This window comes from Microcaecilia unicolor, chromosome 7 (genome assembly GCF_901765095.1).
Source record: "Microcaecilia unicolor chromosome 7, aMicUni1.1, whole genome shotgun sequence".
Taxonomy (NCBI): domain Eukaryota; kingdom Metazoa; phylum Chordata; class Amphibia; order Gymnophiona; family Siphonopidae; genus Microcaecilia; species Microcaecilia unicolor.
The window spans coordinates 263502257-263527825 of record NC_044037.1 but is presented as its reverse complement, the minus strand read 5'-3'; the positions used below and the strand labels follow the sequence as shown (position 1 = coordinate 263527825).

At 43.0% G+C, this 25569-nt stretch overlaps 1 protein-coding gene across 1 annotated transcript in view; it reads right to left on the bottom strand.

The window, feature by feature from the left end:
- The window catches only part of LRP1B (LDL receptor related protein 1B), a 1639960-nt gene that overhangs the window by 110997 nt on the left and 1503394 nt on the right, over positions 1-25569 (bottom strand).

Here is a 25569-nt window from a genome sequence, read left to right as displayed (position 1 = left end):
TTCTGGACAGAATGACAATATTTTCTTTGCAAAGAATTACTTTCTCATGTACTAACTTATTTTTATTGAGCTATAACTTTACAATATATCAGACTTGTTTTAATGACACTGTTTTCAACTCAATGGGGTAAATATGTCAGGCTCTTAAGATTTTCCTGCATGTTGATTGTTTATAGTGATCTCTCTAGATCTTAATACAGATTTTCATGTGATAGACCGCAATCTCTTTTATTAGCTTGCTTGAAGGAGTGTTGTCTATCAGGTACAGTATTTTGGTGGTTTCAGTCATTTTGGGAAGATCAGTCATGGAGTAGATTCAAGAAAGGACGTGAAAAGATAGGCACAACAAAATTTGAGTGCTAAGCAAGTATTCCATAGTGGCAAAGTTGGGCACTGAAGACATTATAGAATACAAGTATAAGTCAGTATTTGAGCACCAAGGGCTCATACCTAAATACTGTCAATTGTGCACATAACTGTTTGTATTCTATAAACTTTGGGGGGGGGGGGGATTCCATAAAAAGTGCTCAAACTTTTGGGCGTCATTAAAACTTTTGGCTTTAAAGAATCACCCTTAGCTCTGATTTCCGCACCTAAATTTAGGCACCAGCATTTACACCTGCCGAAACCTGGAGTAAATGCTGGCACACAAGTTAGGCACACTGAGACCGTATTCTATAACTACGCATACAACTTTTTAGAATGCCCCTGGCATGTCCATGGCCATGTCCCCTTTTCAGCTGCATGCTAGTAGAATTAAGTTCCATGCCTTATAGAATAGTGTGCAGCCAGATGTATGTGCAAAGTTTAATGAGTGCCAATTAACATCAATAATTGGTTGTTAGCATCCAATTCTTGATAGTTAAGGGTTTGTTACTCAAATAATTTGTGCATATACAAGAACCCAAATTTGAAAGCACAAATCTAGGTGTCATATATAGAATCTGGAGGTTAGCATGTAAAATGCCTGAGACACCCCTGACCTGACCATGCTTCTTTCATGTTGACGTTCCATTTAAGTTACACACTACAGAACTTAGGCACTAAAGGCCCGATATTCAGACCACGGGAGTTAGCTCAGCTAGCTTCCGCAGTCAGTGCTGAGTCCGGATATTCAATGCTGGGCTGTTTCTGTTGACCAACATTGAATATCTGGTTTATTTTTGACTGGTTCAAACTTAACCAGCCAAGCCTATATTCAGCACTCATTAAACTCTCTCCTCTGCCCTAGACACCCTTGCACCGTCCGTTTCCCGTCCCACAAGGTGCACTAATCCGCAGCCCTGGCTTAACCCTTGCACCCAATACCTTCGCTCCTGCACCCGATCGGCTGAATGCCTATGGAGGAAATCTCGCACCCTTACTGATTTCATTCACTACAAATTTATGCTTCCTCCTTCCAGTCCTCCCTATTCCTCGCCAAACAGGACTATTACACCCAATTGACTAATTCCCTCAGCTCTAACCCTCATCGTCTCTTCGCCACCCTCAACTCCCTCCTCAAAGTGCCCTCCGCTCCCCCCCCCTCACTCTCTCCTCAATCACTGGCTGACTATTTCCGCGACGTCCAGAAGATCAACCTCGAATTCACCACTAAACCTTCTCCTCCTCTTCATCCCATAACCCACTCCCTCAACCACCCAACCCAGACCTCCTTCTCCTCTTTTCCTGATATCAGCGAAGAGGAAACCGCTCATCTTCTCTCCTCCTCGAAATGCACCAGCTGTTCCTCTGACCCCATCCCCACCAACTTACTTAACACCATCTCTCCTACTATCACCCCCCATCTGTCATATCCTCAACCTCTCTCTCTCCACTGCAACTGTTCCTGACACCTTCAAGCATGCTGTAGTCACACCACTCCTCAAAATAACATCACTTGACCCTACCTGTCCCTCCAACTACCGCCCCATTTCCCTCCTACCCTTCCTCTCCAAAATACTTGAACGCGCCATACACAGCCGTTGCCTTGACTTTCTCTCCTCTCATGCCATCCTCGATCTGCTTCAATCTGGTTTTCGCCCACTACACTCAACAGAAACAGCACTATCTAAAGTCTGCAGTGACCTGTTCCTTGCCAAATCCAAAGGTCATTACTCCATCCTCATCCTCCTCGACCTATCCGCCGCTTTTGACACTGTCAATCACAACTTACTTCTCGACACACTGTCTTCTTTTGGGTTCCAGGGCTCTGTCCTCTCCTGGTTCTCCTCTTATCACTCCCATCGTACTTTCAGAGTACACTCTCATGGTTCTTCCTCCACCCCTATCCCGCTCTCTGTTGGCATCCCTCAGGGATCTGTCCTTGGACCCCTTCTTTTCTCAATCTACATCTCTTCCCTGGGCTCCCTGATCTCATCTCATGGCTTCCACTATCATCTTCATGCTGACGACACCCAGCTGTATCTCTCCACACCAGACATCACTGCGGAAACCCAGGCCAAAGTATCGGCCTGCTTAACCGACATTGCTGCCTGGATGTCCAACCGCCACCTGAAACTGAACATGGCCAAGACCGAACTTCTTGTTTTCCCACCCAAACCCACTTCTCCTCTCCCTCCACTCTCTATCTCGGTTGATAACACCCTCATCGTCCCCGTCTCATCTGCCCGCAACCTCGGTGTCATCTTCAACTCCTCCCTCTCCTTCTCTGCGCATATCCAGCAGATAACCAAGACCTGTCACTTCTTCCTCTTTAACATTAGCAAAATTCGCCCTTTCCTCTCAGAGCACACCACCTGAACTCTCATCCACTCTCTCATTACCTCTCGCCTTGACTACTGCAACCTACTCCTCACTGGTCTCCCACTTAGCCATCTATCCCCCTTCAGTCCGTTCAGAACTCTGCTTCACGTCTTATCTTCCACCTGGACCGATACACTCATATCACCCCTCTCCTCAAGTCACTTCATTGGCTTCCGATCAGGTACCGCATTCAGTTCAAGCTTCTGCTTCTAACCTACAAATGCACTCGATCTGCAGCCCCTCCTTACCTCTCAACCCTCATCTCCCCTTACGTTCCTACCTGTAACCTCCGCTCTCAGGACAAATCCCTCCTTTCAGTACCCTTCTCCACCACCGCCAACTCCAGGCTCTGCCCTTTCTGCCTCGCCTCACCCCATGCGTGGAACGGACTCCCTGAGCCCATACGCCAGGCCCCCTCCCTGCCCATCTTCAAATCATTGCTCAAAGCCCACCTCTTCAATGTCGCCTTCGGCACCTAACCACTATACCTCTACTCAGGAAATCTAGACTGTCCCAACTTGACATTTCGTTCTTTTAGATTGTAAGCTCCTTTGCGCAGGGACCGTCCTTCTTTGTTAACTTGTACAGCGCTGTGTAACCCTAGTAGCGCTCTAGAAATGTTAAGTAGTAGTAGTAGTAGCACTAGCCAGTTAAGTTTGAACCAACCAAATATAGGCTGGGTATTCATGCGGCCAAATATGACCACCAAACCTGTGCTTGAAATGGACGGATAGCCGGTTATATCATGTGATATAGCCAGCTAGCCGCTATCCAAGAATTTTTAGAAGGTCATGGCCAGCTATGCCCTGCCGAAAATTCGTGGATAGCCAGTTATTTTTATCCTGGCTGTTTAAATGCTTTTGAATATTGGCAGTTAAGGTTATAAAATAGGGCCTAAGTGCAGTTATGTGCATAGCTACAATTAGTACCATTTAACATCACTTATCAATATTGACAGAGCCAATTAGTGCCCACTTAGACAATTAAGTTAGGCACTATTCTATAACTTACATACACAATTCTGAATGTTAGTTGCAAAATTGTGTGCCCACGTTTATAGAATTAAGGGAAAAATGATGGGCCCTGTTTACAAAGGTGCACTAGCGTTTTTAGCATGCACTAAAAATTAGCACACGCTAACCATATAGGTGCTCATAGGAATATTATGGACATCAACATAGTTACTGCGTGTTCATTTTTAGCACATACTAAAAACGTTAGCGTGCCTTTATAAACAGGGCCCTATGTTTCTTTCATGTGTACACTCATTGCCACTGATGTATGGTATACCTCAAGACTCAGTATTTTCATCCCTTTTATTTAATTTATAGTAACATAGTAGATGACGGCAGAAAAAGACCTGCATGGTCCATCCAGTCTGCCCAACAAGATAAACTCATATGTGTATACCTTACCTTGATTTGTACCTGCCTTTTTCAGGGCACAGACCGTACAAGTCTGCCCAGCAGTATTTCCCGCCTCCCAACCACCAGTCCCGCCTCCCATCACCGGCTCTGGCACAGACCATATAAGTCTGCCCTCCACTATCCTCGCCTCCCAACCACCAACCTCTCTTCCCCCACCTGCTCTGCCACCCAATTTCGGCTAAGCTTCTGAGGATCCATTCCTACTGCACAGGATTCCTTTATGCACATCCCACGCATGTTTGAATTCCGTTACCGTTTTCATCTCCACCACCTCCCGTGGGAGGGCATTCCAAGCATCCACTACCCTCTCCGTGAAAAAATACTTCCTGACATCTTTTTTGAGTCTGCCCCCCTTCAATCTCATTTCATGTCCTCTCGTTCTACCGCCTTCCCATATCCGGAAAAGATTTTTTTGTGGATTAATACCTTTCAAGTATTTGAATATCTGTATCATATCACCCCTGTTCCTCCTTTCCTCCAGGGTATACATGTTCAGGTCAGCAAGTCTTTGCTCATACGTCTTGGAACGCAAATCCCATACCATTCTCGTAGCTTTTCTTTGCACCGCTTCCATTTTTTTAACATCCTTCGCAAGGTACGGCCTCCAAAACTGAACACAATACTCCAGGTGGGGCCTCACCAATGACTTGTACAGGGGCATCAACACTTCCTTTCTTCTGCTGATCACACCTCTCTCTATACAGCCTAGCAACCTTCTCACTGTGGCCACCGCCTTGTCACACTGTTTTGTCGCCTTCAGATCCTCAGATACTATCACCCCAAGATCCCTCTCCCCCTCAGTACCTATCAGACTCTCACCGCCTAACACATAAGTCTCTCGTGGGTTTTTACTCCCTAAATGCATAAGAAAAAGTGTATATTATTTTGCAGTTGAGGTTGAATTGATTTTTTTTATACCAATCCAAATTGCCCATATCTATTTGTATTGAACTCATGCTTAGAATCAGTTACCTCATGGTCAGAGTCACATCATTTTAAGCTAAATCTTTTAAAATCAAGAACAATGTACATAAGATCATAACATAATAACTTCGATACTGGGTCAGATCAAAGGTCCATCAAGCCCAGTATCCTGTTTCCAACAGTGGCCAATTCAGGTCACAACTACCTGGCAAGATCCGAAAAGGGTAAAACAACCCTTACTACACAAATGCCCCAAATTAAATCTATAAACTCATATGCTTTCCCTGTTATCTTACAAACTGAGTGTTGAAGAAAAATACATGTTAATAATAAACCCCTGCTCTTGGAATAGGTTATTGTTTGTTACCAAGTAATAAACAATGGTCATTTGCAGATCCTCTGTGATCTGGAGCAAAGGGCATCAATACCTATCTCCACTACAGGTTACTATCCAATATTTTGGGGGAGCCATAAGCCCTAATTTTCAAACTCCATATACCTGTCTTCATCGTTTGCAATTTTCTCTGTAGGAAGATCTAATTAAATTTATTTTAAAAATGCCATGTATTATTTGCTTGACTTTATATATTACATATTACACTGTTTATCAAATTTTATTCGTTTACTACTGACCATTGTTTCCCCTCCTATTTGCATATTTTAAACTCTTTCCTTACTGTCGGATATTTTCTAAATTGTTTCATGAAATTCCCTGCATCATTGTGCCTCATTTTACAGCACTAATCATGCCATCTAGAAATCCACAGTTGCTTTCGTTTCATTTTTGTAACTAACATTTGGACCAATAATTGTTATCCTAATATTTCAAATCTGACCAATTTCTTGGAAACAATGTTTTGATAACTGAACATACTGTTCATCACTAAAAATGATAAGAATATGGTTTTGAAGTTGAATTTTCATTGTAAAGAAGCTCTATTTTTTTTTTGGGGGGGGGGGTATGAAGACACAAGTGTTCCTTGATCTATCACATGCAACTCAGTTACATACGAAACCATATATTTTCTTTGATGTTATGCAATTGAAACATTTGTGGCATTCAGGAGTTGGTAGAGATGGTAAATTTGAGGAGTAATTGGGGATAATGATATCTTGTATTTCCTTTATTATATCTGATTATTTTTTTTTAAATTTGCATTCTCTTCTCTTGAGGTGAACTGGAGTTACCCCTAATATATTTTTGTTTTCCTTTGTATAGTTTTTCTGATAATTGAGTTTCTTTTTTGAAGTATGACTATTCCTTTTAAGTTTATAATTAATATATTTTTCAAACTCAAATAAAAAAATATTATCCTCATTTTTCACTTGTATTAAATAAAATGTTATTGCATTATTTTATTACACCAGAGTGAGGGATCACTTAAGATGATAAATGGGGACTAAAGACACACTTTATTATGTCAACTACATTGGATTCCGATCCATTTGAGAATTTCTGTTCAGGTTCTCATCCTTATATATAAAGCACTATATTTATCCACACCATCATATCTTGCAAATTTAACTATTCCATACACACCGTCACAAACTTTACGTTCACTTACTATAATAGGTTGGTAATGCCACCGCCTTCAAGAGCGAGGTGGGAATCAACTTGAGCTTCAGCATTTTTCTTTTTATCACCATCATTGTGGAATTCTCTCCAAAAATATATTAGGGTAGAAGAATCATTTATGCTCTTTCATAAAGCTTTAAAAACCTATTTCTTTGAAAAAGCTTTTTAACATCTAGTGCTGTTTATAAAGAGAAATCTAGTGTCATTTATTAGAGAAAACCACTCGGGAAATGAAATATGGTTTATTTGAAGAGGGAATATATACTATTTTAAGGTAACAGTATTATTTGATGTGATATGTATGATGATATATGTAATTGGTTTGTTCTCTTTGGTATGGACGTTTCTGTTAGAGCTGTCCTATTACAAATGGATTTCTTTTATGTTAGAATATAGTTGTATGTTATTTGTATTTTAAAGATATTATTATATGTCATTTATATTTTAAAGATGTAAACCACACTGATTTGCTATGTAAGAAGTAATGGTATAGTAAATAAATAAACGATAAATGAATTAGCAGTACTAATTGGCTTTAATTAGAGTGTATATGCACAACTTTCTAAGCATATTCTACAACACGGTGCATGTAAACTGTAATGCACGCCATTAAAAAAGGGGTATGGTCATGGGTGTGGAATGGGCAGGTTGTGGACATTTCACAATACTATGCACATTATTATGGAATACACCCGATCTGTGCCTAACTTAGGTGCAGGTATTTAGGCTTGGTTTTATATGGCCTAAATGGTGTGCCTATATTTTAGACACAAGAAGGGCGTGTGAGCATATTCTATAAACTATGCTTAACTACGCATAGTTTATAGAATCACACTAACCATGTGGTTTTTCAGTGCTGATTTTTAAAGCACCATTTATAGAATTTGTCCTAATATGCAGATATTGCTTGGTATACTACCACTGCATATAAGGACACAGATTTATCCGTTACCAGATAAGGAAAATTATCCTATGTATGACCCACTTATGTAGGAAAGGCCATATTTCTCTCTGGGTTCAGCTTTTGGCTTTGCATTATCAGACATCCATCATGTTGAAGTAAAGCTGCCAGCCTTCCGTGCAACACATGCCTTCTACAGTATTCAGGAAGGGTGGTGAATGCCTGGAATTCCTTCCCATGGGAGGTTGTGAAGACAAAAACAGTGACGGAATTCAAGAATGATGGGATAAACACAGAGGAACACTATATAGAAAAAGGATGAAATCCAATTAAAGCAAAACTTAAATGACCTCATAACTGGAGTGAGTTGTGATGGCAGCTTCAGAGGTTGGGAGGTAAGACCAATGTTGGGCAGACTTCTACAGTCTGGGTCCCATAAATGGCAAAAACAGATCAGGATCAAGGCTGGAGTGGGCTTCAACAGCAACTACAGTAGTTGGGAAGTAGAATTGGTGCTGTGCAAACTTCTATGTTATGTGCCCCAAAATTGGCAGAGAGAGAGATGGAGACGTGAAGAGGCATTTTTGATATGATGTCTAAATCCAATTTTGGAAATTTTGCTGGAAACATTCAAATATCATGTGGCAAACATAGCAATTTTCAAACCTGAAAAAGTCTACCTTTTTGTTTCAAAAATGGCCATTTCCTAGATGTTTTATAGATGTTTTGTGCTAGGTGCATTTTTCTTTTGTGACTATTTTTGAAAAAAAAAAAAAAAAAGTCCAAGAGAAAAACGCACAAAAACAAGCCATTGTGACAAATAGGGGGGGGGGGGGGGGGGTGCAGCATTCTTAGTAGAATGACCACACAGAGATCTCAGCACAGTAGTAGGGCACCCTAGGGGACACTGGAACGGACCACATAAAAAAGGTCCCAGGTACACATCTTACCATTACCCCCCTTGTATTGTATGGGGAGCCCTCCAAAATCCATCAAAAACCTATTGTAAACCACTGCAATAATCCTTCTGTCTGCAGATGTCACCTATATGTGGGTACAATAGGTTTTTGATGGGTTTTGGAGAACTCACACTTTCCACCACAAGTATAACAATTAGACTTAGATATGGGTCTGGGTCCTCTTCTGTACAGTCGACTGCACTGACAACTAGGCTACTCCAAGGACCTGCTTGCTGCTCTAATAGGACTGGCCAAAACATCTGATGCTCTCATAGAGGCTGGCATGTACTGTTTTTTTCACATCTATGAGGGATGGGAGGAGGTCAGTGACCACTAGAGGAGTAAGGGGGATCATGCCGTAATCCCTCTAGTGGTCATATTTATTTATTTATTGCATTTGTATCCCACATTTTCCCACCTATTTGCAGGCTCAATGTGGCTTGCCATTTCCGGAGTGAAGATACAGGTGTTATTACATTAAAGAACTTGGTAGATATAGAGGGGCATAATCGAATGCGAATGCCCATCTCCATGGGTGTCTATGTCTGAAAACGGGTATGTGAAGAGGCGGGACAGACCGTATTATCGAAAAAGATGGGCGTCCATCTTTCGTTTCAAAAAAACAGCTTGGATGTACCAAATGCCATGGATTTGGTCCCATCTGAGATGAGCGTTTTTTTTTTTTTTGCGATAATGGAAACTGAAAACGCCCAGCTCAGAAACATCCCAATCCAAGCCATTTGTTCGTGGGAGGGACAAATGTACAACACTACCATAGCTCTTAGGGGTGAAGGGGGCAATTACATGTGGGTACAGTGGGTTTTAGAGGCTTCCCATTTACTACCACAAGTTTTACAGGTGGGGGGAATGGGCCTGGGTCTGCCTGCCTGAAGTGCACTGCAGTACCCACTAAAAGTGCTCCAGGAACAGGACTTGTTGCTGGTGTATAACCTTGGCACAGCAGTTGACACCTGAAGACTAATCTCGCTGAAAACGTCCTTTATTTGAATAAGCACCTTTACTCACAGTTAACTGCAGATCAGAGGTTGTGCCCCACTGGCAAATAGTCTCGCTGGTACTGAGATTAGCAGTTGGTCCGAGCTGGCAGAATGGTGCACAATGCCCTCTTTCAGCAACATTCAAAGTAAGAACTAAGTGCTGTAACGTGGCTAACAGATGAAAGGGATCTAAAAGTGTCATACACAAATGACCACTACCTCATGGACTACCGGAAACAAAACAGGGCACACTCTGACCCAGTAACTACTACTACTACTATTTAGCATTTCTATAGCGCTACAAGGCATACGCAGCGCTGTACAAACATAGAAGAAAGACAGTCCCTGCTCAAAGAGCTTACAATCTAATAGACAAAAAATAAATAAAGTAAGCAAATCAAATCAATTAATGTGAACGGGAAGGAAGAGAGGAGGGTAGGTGGAGGCGAGTGGTTACAAGTGGTTACGAGTCAAAAGCAATGTTAAAGAGGTGGGTTTTCAGTCTAGATTTAAAGGTGGCCAAGGATGGGGCAAGACGTAGGGGCTCAGGAAGTTTATTCCAGGCGTAGGGTGCAGCGAGATAGAAGGCGCGAAGTCTGGAGTTGGCAGTAGTGGAGAAGGGAACAGATAAGAAGGATTTATCCATGGAGCGGAGTGCACGGGAAGGGGTGTAGGGAAGGACGAGTGTGGAGAGATACTGGGGAGCAGCAGAGTGAATACATTTATAGGTTAGTAGAAGAAGTTTGAACAGGATGCGAAAACGGATAGGGAGCCAGTGAAGGGTCTTGAGGAGAGGGGTAGTATGAGTAAAGCGACCCTGGCGGAAGATGAGACGGGCAGCAGAGTTTTGAACCGACTGGAGAGGGGAGAGGTGACTAAGTGGGAGGCCAGCAAGAAGCAGATTGCAGTAGTCTAAACGAGAGGTGACAAGGGTGTGGATGAGGGTTTTGGTAGAGTGCTCGGAAAGAAAGGGGCGGATTTTACGGATGTTGTAAAGAAAGAAACGACAGGTCTTGGCGGTCTGCTGGATATGAGCAGAGAAGGAGAGAGAAGAGTCAAAGATGACCCCAAGGTTTCGAGCTGAGGAGACAGGGAGAATGAGAGAGCCATCAACAGAAATAGAAAACGGGGGGAGCGGGGAGGTGGGTTTGGGGGGGGAAAATGAGAAGCTCGGTTTTGGTCATATTTAATTTCAGGTGGCGTTGAGACATCCAGGCAGCAATGTCAGACAAGCACGCTGAAACTTTGGTTTGGATGCAAGGTGAGATATCAGGGGTAGAAAGGTAGATTTGGGAGTCATCAGCATAGAGGTGGTAGGAAAAGCCATGGGATGAGATTAATGAACCAAGGGAAGAAGTGTAGATAGAAAAGAGGAGGGGACCAAGAACAGAACCCTGAGGTACACCGACAGGCAGAGGGATAGAAGTAGAAGAGGATCCACCAGAGTGAACACTAAAGGTGCGGAGGGAGAGGTAGGAAGAGAACCAGGAAAGGACAGAGCCCTGGAATCCAAGTGAGGACAGGATATCGAGAAGTATGCTGTGATCGACAGTGTCAAAAGCAGCGGAAAGATCAAGAAGAATGAGGATGGAATATTGACCTCTGGATTTAGCCAGTAATAGGTCATTGGAGACTTTAGTAAGCGCAGTTTCAGTTGAGTGGAGAGGGCGAAAACCAGATTGTAATGGGTCAAGAATAGCATGTGAGGAGAGAAAATCAAGGCAGCGGCGGTGAACAGCACGTTCAAGTAATTTGGAGAGAAAAGGAAGGAGGGAGATGGGTCGGTAATTAGAGGGACAAGTAGGGTCAAGTGAAGGCTTCTTAAGGAGAGGTGTGACCACAGCATGTTTAAAGGAAGCAGGGACAGTCGCAGTGGAAAGTGAGAGGTTGAGAATGTGACAGATAAAAGGAATAAGAGTAGGAGAGATGGCATTAAGAAGGTGGGTGGGAATGGGATCAGAGGAACAGGTGGTACATTTTGAGGAAGAAAGGAGAAGTGTAGTTTCCTCAATAGTAACTTCAGGAAAGGAGGAAAGGGAATGAGGGGAAGGAGAGAGAGGGGAACGGACTAGTGGAGGGAGAGCTGGTGAGGTAGAGAAAGCAAGGTTTATCTTTTGAACCTTGTTGTGAAAGAATTCAGCAAGGGTCTGAGGAGATAATGAAGGGGGAGTTGGGGGAGGGGGCACCTTGAGGAGAGAGTTCAATGTGGTGAAGAGAAGTCGAGGATTAGAGCCAAGAGAGTTGGTCAGTTGGATATAATAATCCTGTTTGGCACGTAAAAGAGCAGATTGGAAGGAGGTCAGCATGAACTTAAAGTGTAAGAAATCAGCAAGGGCCCGAGATTTCCGCCAGAGGCGTTCGGCGGAGCGGGTACAGGAACGTAGGTAGCGGATATTAGAAGTCAGCCAAGGTTGGGGTTTTGTACGCCTTACAGGGCGGGTCATCAAAGGTGCAAGAGTGTCTAAGGCAGAGGATAGAGTATTGTTGTAAGAAGAAACAGCCTCGTTGACAGACTTGGATGGTGCCACAGTAGAGAGGAGGTTTGAAACATGGGAGGATAGAGATGAAGGGTCAATGTCGTGAAGATTCCTAGATAAATTAGATAGGATAGGACGGGACTGGGAGGGAGGAGATTTAAGTGTGAAAGTTATAAGATGGTGATCAGAGAGGGGAAGATCGGAGGCAAGGAAACTAGAGGGTGAACAGTTGGAGGAGAAGATGAGATCAAGACAGTGACCGTTTTGATGAGTGGGGGAGGTGGAGCATAGTTGGAGATTAAAGGACGACGTTAAAGCGAGTAACTTGGAAATATAAGAGTTGGAAGGATCATTAGCAGGAATATTAAAGTCACCAAGGATGAGAGAGGGGGAGGAAGGATCATGGAAGAAGGCAAGCCAGGCATCAAAGTCACTGAGAAAGGATGAAAGGGACTTATCAGGGGGACGATAAATGACCGCTATTCGAAGAGGCAGAGGAGAGAAAAGGCGGATAGAGTGGACTTCAAAGGAGGAAAAACAGTGAGATTGAGGTGGAAGAAGGGGTTGAAATCTGGAGGAGGGAGAGAGAAGTAGTCCAACACCGCCCCCACGGCCAGCAGAGCGAGGAGTATGTGAAAATAGATAACCGCCATGGCACAGGGCTGCGACTGAAGCAGAGTCATCAGGGCAGAGCCAGGTTTCTGTTATGGCGAGCAGATGGAGGTGACGCGAGATAAAGAGGTCCTGGATATAGGGGAGTTTGTTACAGATAGAGCGGGCATTCCATAGGGCGCAAGAGAAGGGCAGAGAAGAGGAGGGGAGTAGAGGAATAGAGATGAGGTTAGAGAGGGAAACGTACCATGGGAGTAGAGCCTACCAACTACCAACATCGTGAGCATTTAACACAAGCTAGTGGAATCACGGAGCCCAATAACCTACACCCATCACAATGCATTGCTAATGTGACTTTGCAGTGCCCTTAACAGAAAAGGTGTCACACTCACCCGAGACCCACATCAGAACCAGGGAAAGGCTGTCAGAGGATAGAACACATTCTGCTGTCATGGAGGTGGGTACGGCATTTGAAGCTGGCATACAGGCTGGGAAAAAAAGTTTGTAAAGTGGGTTTATTTTGGTGGGAGGGTGTTAGTGACCACTGTAGGAGTCAGGGGAGGTCATCCCCGATTCCCTCCGGTGGTCATCTGGTCAGTTGGGGCACTTTTTTGGGACTTGGACCTGAAAAAAGGGTCCAAATAAAGCGGACCAAATTCTCCTCAAAAACGCCCTTCTTGTTTCGATTATCAGCTAAAGACGCCCATCTATCCTCGGCCGATAACCACACCCCCAGTCCCACCTTCACCATGCCTCCTACACGCCCCCATGATCTTTGTTTGTCTCCGTGACGGACAGCAGTTGAGGACACCAAAAATCGGGTTTCGATTATACCGATTTGGGCGCCCACGGGAAACGGATGCCCATCTCCTGATTTGGGTCAAAATATGGGCGTCTTTCTCTTTCGAAAATAAGCTGGATAGTAGGTTAAGCATTCAAATATAGGGAGTTCATTTTCGGAATAAGAGATAGGGTGGTATTGCATTAAAGTTTATTTGTGGTGGAGTAGACCTTGGTGTTCAAGTATAGAGAGTTAGGTTTTATCCAGTTCAGGTTTGAGTTTCATTGTTTGATAATAAGGATGGTTCATTGTGGTATGCCTTGTTGAACAAGCTGGTCTTTAGTGATCTCCAAAAGTTAGTTAGGTCTGGTATATTTTTCATGGCGAGTGTCAATGCATTCCCTAGCTGCGTGCTTATGTAGGAGAAGCTGGATGCGTACGTTAATTTGTATTTTAGTCCTTTGCAACTGGGGTAGTGGAGGTTCAGGAATGTGCGAGCTGATCTTTTAGTGTTCCTGGGTTGTAAGTCTATGAGGTCAGACATGTACACTGGGGCCTCTCCCTAAATGATTTTGGTCATTTAAGGCACCTTTTCATGACTTAGTTGTGACTTAACCCTCCATTGCCCGCCGCATTGAGCCTGCCATGAGTGGGAAAGCACGGGGTACAAATGTAAAAAAAAAAAACAAAAAACTGAAACAGGTTTAAACCAAAATGTCTAACTTTATGCCCTGGATGTTCTTATTTTGTTCCATTATGACAGAAAAAAGTTTTTGGAAGGCCCAAATCCCGTCCCCAACAGGCCTCCTTGTGATTTGGATGCAATGCAGATAAACAGTATAGAAAATTATCTTAAAAATGTGTTTTGAAGATAGCAATTTGGATGTTTTCGACAAAAAATTCCATCTGCCACCTTGTGCTGCTTTTTGGACCTTTTTCTGTTTTTACATGAAAAAGTGTAACTTGTGCAGAATGCCAGATTCAACTCTGGCCACCTTGTTGGGCAGACTGGATGGACCACGCAGGTCTTTATCTGCTGACATTTGATATCAGCCAGGCTCTAGTCAGATAGCAGACCAAAGCTGAAGCCTAGACAGTGGAAGAGGCCCTCCTCCTATAAAGAGTTAAACGATGGCAGCATTATCTTATACTGGACCTATTGGGTGGAATGAATTACCTTTGAGGCTTCATCTATTGTAGAAACTTAATATTTTCAAGAAACAGTTAAAGGCATTTTTATTTGCACAGGCATATTCTGAGATTTAATTCAGTGTGTACTTTGTGCTTTTATGAAGTTGAAGACATGGAGGGGCATAATTGAACGAAAACGTCTATCTCCATGGGCGTTTATCTCCGAGAACGGGTCCGTGAAGGGGCGGACCGAACCGTATTTTCAAAAAAAATAGATGTCCATGTTTTATTCGACAATTTGTGAGCTGGGCGTTTTTGTTTCTCAGTGATAATGGAAAATGAAAGCACCCAGCTCAAAAACGAATAAATCCAAGGCATTTGTTCGTGGGAGGGGCCAGGAGTCGTAGAGCACTGGTCCCCCTCACATGCCAGGACACCAACCGGGCACCCTAGGGGGCACTTTTACAAAAACAAAAAAAAGGTAAAAGAGCTCCCAGGTGCATAGCACCCTTCCCTTGTGTGTTGAGCCCCCCAAATCCCCCTCAAAACCCACTGCCCACAAGTCTACACCATTACTATAGCCCTAAGGGGTGAAGGGGGCACCTACATGTGGGTACAGTGGGTTTGGGGGGGGGGGGGGTTGGACGACTAAGCATTAAGCAGCACAATTGTAACAGGTAGGGGGGATGGGCCTGGGTCCACCTGCCTGAAGTCCACTGCACCCCCTAACAAGTGCTCCAGGGACCTGCATACTGCTGCCAGGAAGGTGGGTATGACATTTGAGGGTGAAAATAAAAAGTTGTGAAACATCATTTTTTGTGGTGGGAGGGGGTTAGTGACCACTGGGGGAGTCAGGGGAGGTCATCCCTGATTCCCTCTGGTGGTAATCTGGTCATTTAGGGCACTTTTTGGGGCCTTATTCGTGAAAAAACAGGGTCCAGGAAAAGTGCCCTAAATTCTAGCTACAAACGCATACTTTTTTTCCATTATCGGCAAAAGGCGCCCATCTCTGTTCGGGTGATAACCATGCCCCAGTCCCGCCTTCACCACGCCTCTGACACGCCCCCGTCAACTTTGTACGCTTCCGCGATGGAGTGCAGTTATAAACGTCCAAGTATGGCTTTCGATTATACCGCGTTATTCGTTTGTGGGAGATAAACGCCTATCTCCCGATTTAGGTCGCAATATAGGCGTTTTTGTCTTTCAATTATAAGCTGGATAATGTTTATAATATATATGCTGATTTGTATGTCTGCATGTGATTTGTTTTAATTACTGTGCTTGTTTATTTTGTTACCTGCCTAGTTAATAGACAGAATATAAATGTTGTAAATATTGTAAGCTCTTTGAGCAGGGACTGTCTTTCTTCTATGTTTGTGCAGCGCTGCGTATGCCTTGTAGCGCTATAGAAATGCTAAATAGTAGTACTAAATAAATAAATAAATAAATAAATAAATAAAATATCTAACAAATGCTTTAAAAAAAACCCCACAGAGGAGTCCTTTTACTAAGGTGCACTGAAAAATGGCCTGCAGTAGTGTAGACGCGTGTTTTGGGTGTGAACAGAATTATTTTTCAGCACACCTACAAAAAATGCCTTTTTTTATTTTTCCCAAAATGAACGTGCGGCAAAGTGAAAATTGCCACGCGTCCATTTTGTGTCTCAGACCTTACTGCCAGTCATTGACTTAGCGGTAAGGTCTCACGCGGTAACCAGGAGGTAATTACCTATGTGCGTTAAATGCCACTTCGTACACATTTTTGGACATGTGTAGCAGATGTGCGCCAAAACTGAAATTACCGCGAGGGCCACACGGCTTAGTAAAAGGGCCACAGAGAATGAAGATCACCACATCATATAAACAAAAATAGTACATCATAAAAACTAAAAGAGAAAAAATATAAAGTATAAGGGCCCTGTTTACAAAGGCGCACTATCATTTTTAGTGCACGCTAACTGTATAGATGCCCAAAATATTGCTATGGGTGCCTTTTTAAACAGGACCCTAAAACTTCTAACAAATACTGTTAACAATGGAAATAAATGGACAATAAAAAAACAATAAATAATGGTAAGATTACTCATTGCTTCTGGACCTCAGCATGGATTGAATCATTTTACAATTCAAGTAATAACTCATATATGCTGAAATCTCTAATCATGAAAAAACTTTCACCTCCACTCATTGTTACAAATAAAACCAATTTGAAACACAGTAAATGAAAATGTAAAAAAAAATAAATACTGATTGTGTTGTCTTACTTAGAGCCGATTATATGGGTACATAGACAAAAAATAAAGGGCCCTGTTTACTAAGCTGCGTTAGAGGCACATTAACATTTTTAACGCACATTAACCATGTACGCGCATTAACTGTGAACGTCACTACAATATCCCTATAGGCGCCTAATTGTAAAAACTCTAATGAGTCTCAGTAAACAGGACCCAAAGAAACAATACCTGAGTTGTGTAGAAATTTAGAGAAAGAAGAACTCTTTAAAGGAATATATATACACTAGTAAAACATGCCCGTTTCTGGAGCAAATGAAACGGGCGCTAGCAAGGTTTTCCTCCCGAAACCCCCTCCCTACCCACCCCTTCGGCGTTGTGAATCCACTGACCGCCATTGCTCCGCACCTCGTCAACGCATGCCACCTTCATCCACTGACGCCATTGCTTCGCCCTCGATCTTTGACACCATTGCTCCGCCCTCAACGTCATGACATTTGACGCGAGGGCGGGGCCCAGACACAGTGATTTCGGTGGCTTCACCACCACGAACCCTTCGAACCCGAAGGAAGTGCCCGCAGGAAGTGACACTGACGTCAGTGTCCTTAGAACGTTGAGGGTGAGTTTTATTATATAGGATATAAACCATGAAATTACCACCCAGTAGCATCTATCCCACTGGTAGTCAAACTGATGGAAAGCATGGTAACCAAACAACTTACCAATTATATAAACCAATTCTCAATATTACATGAATCACAATCAGGATTTCACTCCCTCCACAGCACTGAAACAGTACTAATTATCCTCCTAGCCAAATTCAAGCAGGAAATAGCAACAGGTAAAAAGCATACTTCTCCTCCAATTCAACATGTCTAGTGCATTCGACATGGTAAACCATAATATACTACTAAGACTACTAGATTACTTCGGGATTGGTGGAAATATACTTAGTTGGATCAAGGGTTTCCTAACCAATAGAACATATCAAGTGAAATCAAACTCAAACATATCATCACCGTGGAAAGCAGACTGTGGAGTACCTCAAGGATCACCACTATCACCGATCCTCTTCAACCTAATGATGACCCCACTAGCCAAGTCCTTATCCAACCAAGGCCTTAACCCTTTGATCTATGCAGACAATGTCACAATATACATTCCTTACAAACATGAACTGACAGAAATCACCAACAAAATCAAGCTCAGCTTGAACATCATGAATTCATGGGCAAATGCATTTCAACTAAAACTCAATAAAGAAAAAAACACACTGTCTCATCCACTCATCCCAACACAGCTCGGACAACCCCACAAGTATAAACACCCCAGATTACACCTTCCCTATCTCAGACAGCCTGAAAATCCTCAGTGTTACAATGAAACGTAACCTTACACTAGAGAGCCAAGTGAAATCCACAACAAAGAAAATGTTCCACTCAATGTGGAAACTCAAACACGTGAAACCATTCTTCCCGAGGGAAGCATTTCACAACTTGATACAATCAATGGTATTAAGCCACGTAGACTACTGCAATGGAATGTATGCGGGATGCAAAGAACAAACCTTAAAGAAAATTCAGACCGCTCAAAACATGGCAGCCAGACTTATATTTGGAAAAACGCGATTTAAAAGCGCAAATCCCCTACGTGAAAAACTGCACTGGCTCCCAATCAAAGAACGTATTGCTTTCAAAATCTGCACCCTGGTTCATAAAATTATCCTCGGCGAAGCTCCGGGATACGGGACAGACCTCATAGACTTACCAACCAGAAACACATCTGAATCAACACGAAACATATCTAAATCTCCACTACCCAAGCTGCAAAGGACTTAAATACAAATCAACTTACGTATCCAGTTTTTCCTACAGAAAGCACACAACTGTGGAACACATTACCAAAAGCCTTGAAAACAACATATGGCCACCTAAACTTCCGGAAATCACTAAAAACTAACCTGTTTAAAAAGGCATACCCTACCGATCCAACTTAAATGTTTGAACTCTGCAACACAACGAAACCAAAGCATGTAATGGACATAACACAACTCTTCCGCTCTACAATTCCTTAATGTGTCTGTTCCACATGAACCTTATCTTAGCACAACATCACTTTGTATTTGTTCATACCGGAGTCAGCGAACGCCTCTCCGGTACTCCCCTTTTGAACTGCATATATTAGAATCTAGCCGCAGTTCATTACAGAATACGCTTAGCGAGTTGTGCACATAAATTCTAATTATTACCAATTAGTGCTTAAGTGCTGTTATCAATGCTGATTAGCTTGCTGAGCCAATTAAATTACGCACGCTATTATAGAATATGCCTGGATTTCGGTGCAGAACTCTAGATGCGCTATATAGAATTTGGGGGATAAGTACTAGCAGGCTACTAAGTACTGTTCTGTGTGAGGCAACATAAGTGGCATAGCACATAAATGCAAGGGGGCGTACACATGGGTGGAGCACAGGAAAGTAATGAGCATGGTTTCCACTTACACAGGTAAGTTATACAATTCTATAAGATAGGGTCCCTTTTACAAAGTGGCACTAAGCCCAATGCAGGCTTACTGCTCAATAAAAAAGAAGTACCGCTGGGCTAACGCAGTAGCCCGAGTGTACTTCCCACCCCCAGCGCACCGTCATATTTGGAGCTACAAAAATATTTTTATATAGCGACAGTGTGTACCCGGCAGTAAACGGGCAGTGTCACGTGCTGCCCAGTTAACACTGGGTTAGCGCTGAAGTCCTTTTTGCCACCTCAATGTTTGGCAGTAAGGACTCCCCCCTGAAATAGCTGTACGGCAAGTGCTTCACTCGCCGCACAGCCATTTCTTTAAAAAAAAGAAAGACCTACCTTTTACCCACTGCGGTTCAAGGAGGCCTGGACATACATCAAAGCCATGCGCCGACGCCAGCGCAGGCCCCCTTTTGCTGAAGCTTGGTAAAAGGGGCACATAGTGCATAAGTGCTATAGCGCATAACCACAATGGGTTTACATATATGGGCGGATTATGGGAGGGGTGTGAACATGTATCCAACATACATATGCAACCTAAATTTAAGTGCACCAGTTCAGGTTTACATATGTTATTCCTGACTCTAGTATTTTATAATGCCATCTTCACACATAGACACTATTATAGAATTAGCACTCAGCACATGGTATCAGCATACTTAACTGGAGGTGCCAAGTTATAAAACTGTCCCCAATGCGTTTGGAGTTGGAGAGTTCATGGCACAACATAGAAGATAATGTGGAGAAATGCAGTGTACATTCAAATTAAAAAATATAACATCCATTTTGTACTTTCCTATATTAATTTCTATGAATAAGGGTTCCTTCAGTATTTCAGATCATATTTAAATGAGACTGAGCAGAGACTGGCTAGAATCAGCCCCTTGCATTTAGTGTGTGTTGCTGTCCTGGTATTAACATATTGGTGTATTCCTCTGTCTTATTCTAGAGATTGCTGATGTCAGGAGCATGACTTTGCATACCTGAAAAGGGGTAATGAACCTTATACATAATGTAATGAAGCTGATAATGTATTATGCACTGGAGAGAAGGGATCTGATCTAAAATGCCAATTAAAGGTGGTTTATTCAGTTTTTACCAGATGTGTGGGACCTGTCAGCAACCTTTTTCAAACAGGGTACACTAAAGTTATTCACCCTTTGTGGGTAATAAGTTTTAGAAAATAAATGTCCCTTTGTCCCATAAGGAGCAAATCGAATTAATAATGAATTTGATGCTGTAAATATATCAGGAATCAGCACAAATGTATGTATTTGTAAGGTAAAGAACAAATGTGTCATGCAAAGAATATCCAGTCCAAGGAAATACGGTTTATTCCTTACACAGAATGTTAACACAAAGCATTTAAATCATGTTGTTTTTTGATTTATGTATGCAAAAAACAAACAAAAAAATCTTACTCTCAACCTCTGTTTCAAATACATTTATAATCACTCTGTATCTATACACTGATTAACCATTAATGAAAACAATTCATAACCTTTAGCAATACAATTTTATGTATTTATTTGTTACATTTGTATCCCACATTTTCCCACCTATTTGCAGGCTCAATGTGGCTTACATAGTACTGGAAGGTGTTTGCCGTTTCCGGTGTGAACAAATACAATGTGATGTTGTGATGAGATGTAATTTAAATGGCAAAGTCACAGTAATAGTCGTAAGGTGGGAGAGTAGCGTTGTGTTTATATATGCTTTGGCTTTCTTGTGTAGCCACGGTCAGTCCTTTAGGTTGGATCGGGAGGGTATGCTTATTTGAACAAGGTGTTTTTTAGCATTTTCCGGAAATCCAAATTACAAATGGAATTACAGACATCATCATTTAATTGAATATATGTATATAAAATGGTCTCTGATCGATAAACAAGTAGGTTGAGAGCTCACAACTTGGCTGAGTCCATGCCTACTCATTTAGGGGTGGAGGAAACGTAAAGCAGAAGTGATTTCTAGCTGGAAAAAAATATATATAATGGTCTTACCAGCGAAGAGGCTGGACTTCAGGTGAAGGGTACATAGCTGTCAAAAAATGTTTTTGGTGTAGAGAGCAGTACTGTTGGTTTGATGATTTGTAATGATTGCTATGTTTGTTTTTAATTTTTTGAGTATGTTTTAACTTTCTGGAAACCACCTAGGTTTATGCAGTGTATACATTTTTTAAAAAAAAATAATTAATTAATTAAATAAGAAGAAAAACCAATTTTTGTGGCTTTATCATTATATTGGCTGGCAGTAAGGATTTTCTGTGGGCTGCAATTACAATTGTGGTGGTGGAGAGAGGAAATGGCTATGAATTTGTTCTGGGCATTGGATTCATTGGCTGAAAGCTTCAGTTGCTTGGTGTTTTGAGGAGCCTTTTGTGGAAACTCAGAGCTATTCTTCTGTCACCAGTGTTGAGAGGAAGGATGGACCACATTTGTGCTGGCCATTGAAGAAGTGAGCATGCTTGAAGGATAGCATTGTTTCTGTTCAGGTTGATTTAAAAACCGTCAAGTATGCAGAAGAATAACGATGTTAGCTACTTAAGGAATATTGTTGAGTAGGATAGTGAAGAGCATTGAGGAGGGTTGTTGGAAGTTGTGAATTTTTGAAAGATTCAGATTTTGGGATACTGTCACGCAAGAAAGGTAGGGGAAGGAAGGGGGTAAAGTTAATCAGGAGAATGATGCCTTGAGAGCTCCTGGGAAACAGACCTCTAAGAGAGTGATGAAGCAGGTGGATTTAGAAAAGCACAGGTGAAAAGAGGTTGCATTGGAGCTAGTGTGGGAGTTCTCAGATTTGTTGTCAACATCCAACTCGGAGTGTGAGGTGGCAGGATAAGCAGGTATAAGGGAGTCTTAGGAACAAGTTGGAGGGCATAGTATGGAAAGAAAGTGAGAGAGGTATTGATCAGAGACTAAGACATACAAGCTAAGTGTGATTTGCCTTTGGATGGTCAGGTGTCACAACAGAAATTGAACAGTAAGGTATTGAGAGGAAAAAATCAGGGCCGCCGAGAGGGGGGGACAGGGGGGACAAAATTCCCCTCCGGGGGGGGGGGGGCGCCGCCATCGCTCCCTGCATTGAATTTAAGCGCCTCACCTTCGAAAGTGCAGCAAGCAGCGGCAGACCACTCCTTCCTTCCGTGTCCCGCCCTCGCCTGATGTAACTTCCACGAGGGCGGGACACAGAAGAAAGGAGTGGTCTGCCGCTGCTTGCTGCACTTTCAAAGGTGAGGCACTTAAGGCCAGTGCAGAGGGCCTGGGGGTAGAGAGAGGGCCCGGTGGCGGGTGGAGGGAGGGCCCTGGGAGCGGCCTTGTCCCGGGCCTGGCCCAGTCTCTCGGCGGCCCTGGAAAAAATGCTGATATATTTTCATTGTTAGAAAGAAAGCAGGATGTGAGTGGGATGAAAAAAGTGGAAGAAGTTAAAGATGATAGGGGGGGGGGGGGGGGGAGAAGAAAGGCAAGGTGCCTAGAACCATTTATAACTGGATTTTGGCTTTTCATGTGCTTTAAGTATAGTGGGATCGGCTAAGCCAGAATTGTATCCCGGTTTTTGGAGATACCTGGATATGATTTTGTGTGTTTATCAAACCAATGGTGAGTGGCTTGGCTGAAAAACACTGAGCTGATACAGCTGGTAATTGGGGATATCAGGATGTTGATATATGGCTAGCTGAGATAATGCCAACAAGATAAGTAGGTCAGTGATGGGGAATGTGCACATTTTCCTCAGCAGTGGTTGGAGTTTACTGGTAATGGTGGATCAGGAAGTCAGAAAGACTTTAATACCCCTACTAATAATTCAATAGTTCCACTAAGTATGAAGTTTGGGGCACAAGGCAATGCTTCTATTCAGGAACAATGCAATGATGTCATTGGCCTTCTTGTAGATGTTCTGATAGATTCAGCTCCTGTAGGTGTTCAATGGAGACAGTCTCCCAGGAACAGCTGGTTTTGGAAAAGGAACAGTCAGCAATTGTGGTTGTCATGAAATGCCTAGTCATCTATCTGAGGTTACCCTGCGGCCACTTACGAGTGTCTATCCCCAGCACAGCTGAGGTCCGTCTGCACCTGTTGCTTGTGCTCTACACTAGCACCTCCTTCCACCAACTGTGTCACAATCGCCTCTGGCCAAGTCTCCCACTCTCAAATTATCCCCAGTGATTTCTAGGTTACTGGGGCTACACTCCCAGTGGTCCCACAGTTCCCAGAAAGCATTCACAGACCCAAAACAAAAACCACCAGGATTCTTTACCAGTCCAGACAGCAGAGTCAACAAACTAAACAGGTTTACTGTTACACTGGAGCAATGAACAAAAAATGTGCAATCAGCAAACAATAACAGGTAACTGAAATATGGATCAATTATAACACTAACTAAACATTTGTTTACTTTCTAAAAAGTACCGGAGGAGATCAGCCATATAGCTGCTCACCAGTTATCATATATAACTGTTTTTACAGGGCTTCAGCAATGAGCTTTCTCTTCCTCTACTCCAAGGCTGAAACTGGGGAAGAAACCAGCACAATACAATTGAAAAAAAGCTCCTGGGGCTCCTGGGCCACCAGAGTCCAGTTAACAAGTTAAAAACAAAAGAAAACTGTTTACATCACTATAGACATTTCCTTTATCTGTATGCTGACTAAAGGAAAGAAATGTCAGTTCTTTGCAACAGCTTAAAACATAACATGCACCACCTACTGGCCAAACTAGAGAAATACATTTCAAGAATTAATAAAGCCAGTTTTACAGGCTTAAAACATACTGTTCTGTCACACCTCCCCCTTTAGGAGAGAGACCCCGGACTACAGCCTTTACAGACCGTTGATCGGGTCTCGATAGTTCAGTGTCAGGGTGGTTCTGGCTATTCCTTTCTGGAGAGGCCATCAGCGTTGCCTTTCTGGTGCTGTATGGTGAAGTTGTACATTTGTAGGGACAGACTCTACCGGAGTACATAAGTACATAACAATCGCTATGCTGGAACAGACCAAGGGTCCACCGAGCCCAGCACCCTGCCTCCGACAGCGGCCAAAAGAACAATTTGTACTGCTCATCCCAGAAATAGCTGATTTTTCCACGTCCATTCAATAACATTCTATGGCCTTTTCCTCCAGGAAGCCGTCCAACCCTTTTTTAAATTCTGCTATGTCAACCGCCTTAACCACTTTTTTTGGCAACAAATTCCAGAGTCTAACTATGCATTGAGTGAAGAAAAATTTCCTCCGATTCATTCTAAATTTACTAAACTGCAGCTTCATCGCATGCCCCCTTGTCCTAGTATTTTTGGAAAGCGTAAACAGAATCCACATCAACCCTTTCCATTCCACTCATTATCTTATAGACCTCTATCATATCTCCTCTCAGCCGCCTTTTCTCAAAGCTGAAGAGCCCCAGCCTCTTCAGCCTTTCCTCATAGGGAAGTTGTCCCATCCCCTGTATCATCTTTGTCACCCTTCCCATTCTCTCCTGAGACTCTCTTAAGCCAGACCAATGGATTGTGATCTGTGATGACAGTACAGTCTTGCCCATACAGATATGGTTATAACTTCTTAAGGGCCCACACTAAGGTCAGACACTCTTTTTCAATAGTGGCATAGGCTACCTCTCTCTCAAGGAGCCTGTGATTCAGATACACAATGGGATGCTCCTCCCCTTTACTATTCACTTGACTGAGTACAGCCCCAATGCCATATACCACGCACCACAAATCTTTGTTAGTAATCAGGTGCAGCCAGTACTGGATCAGTAGCTAATGCTGTCTTTAATTTTTGGAAGGCCGCTTCACATTCTGGTGACCAGGTAATGATCTGCGATAGTATCTTTTTAGTCAAGTCAGTCAGGGGTTTGGCTATAGTGCTGTAGTGAGACACAAACTTGTTGTGCCACCCGGGCCTGACTACAGGACACTATAGCGGAAATGCTGACTTCACTATCAAAGGTAATGTTCATTGGACCCATGTTGGTTCCACACAGCCTTGGTACCGGCATGTTCATTATGCTTACTTCTCTGTATCCAGGCTTGGTACCCCAATCCAGGAATACTCGAGCAATGGGTACAGTCTCTCTGGATCCACTGGCTAGCAGTACCTTTGTAGTGCGCCCTGATAGAATACAATCTTCTGGCACTGGCTACCTGGGTCTGATTCACAGTTCCTGGGGTGCTGCTGTGTTGTGGAAAACCATCTGCTTCCCTGCATGATGAATGGCCAGTAACCTTTTGTGCTGCGGCAACTGTGTGGGTCTCCTTTGTGGTACTGGAGCCACCTACGAAAGTTGCTGTGCAGGTACT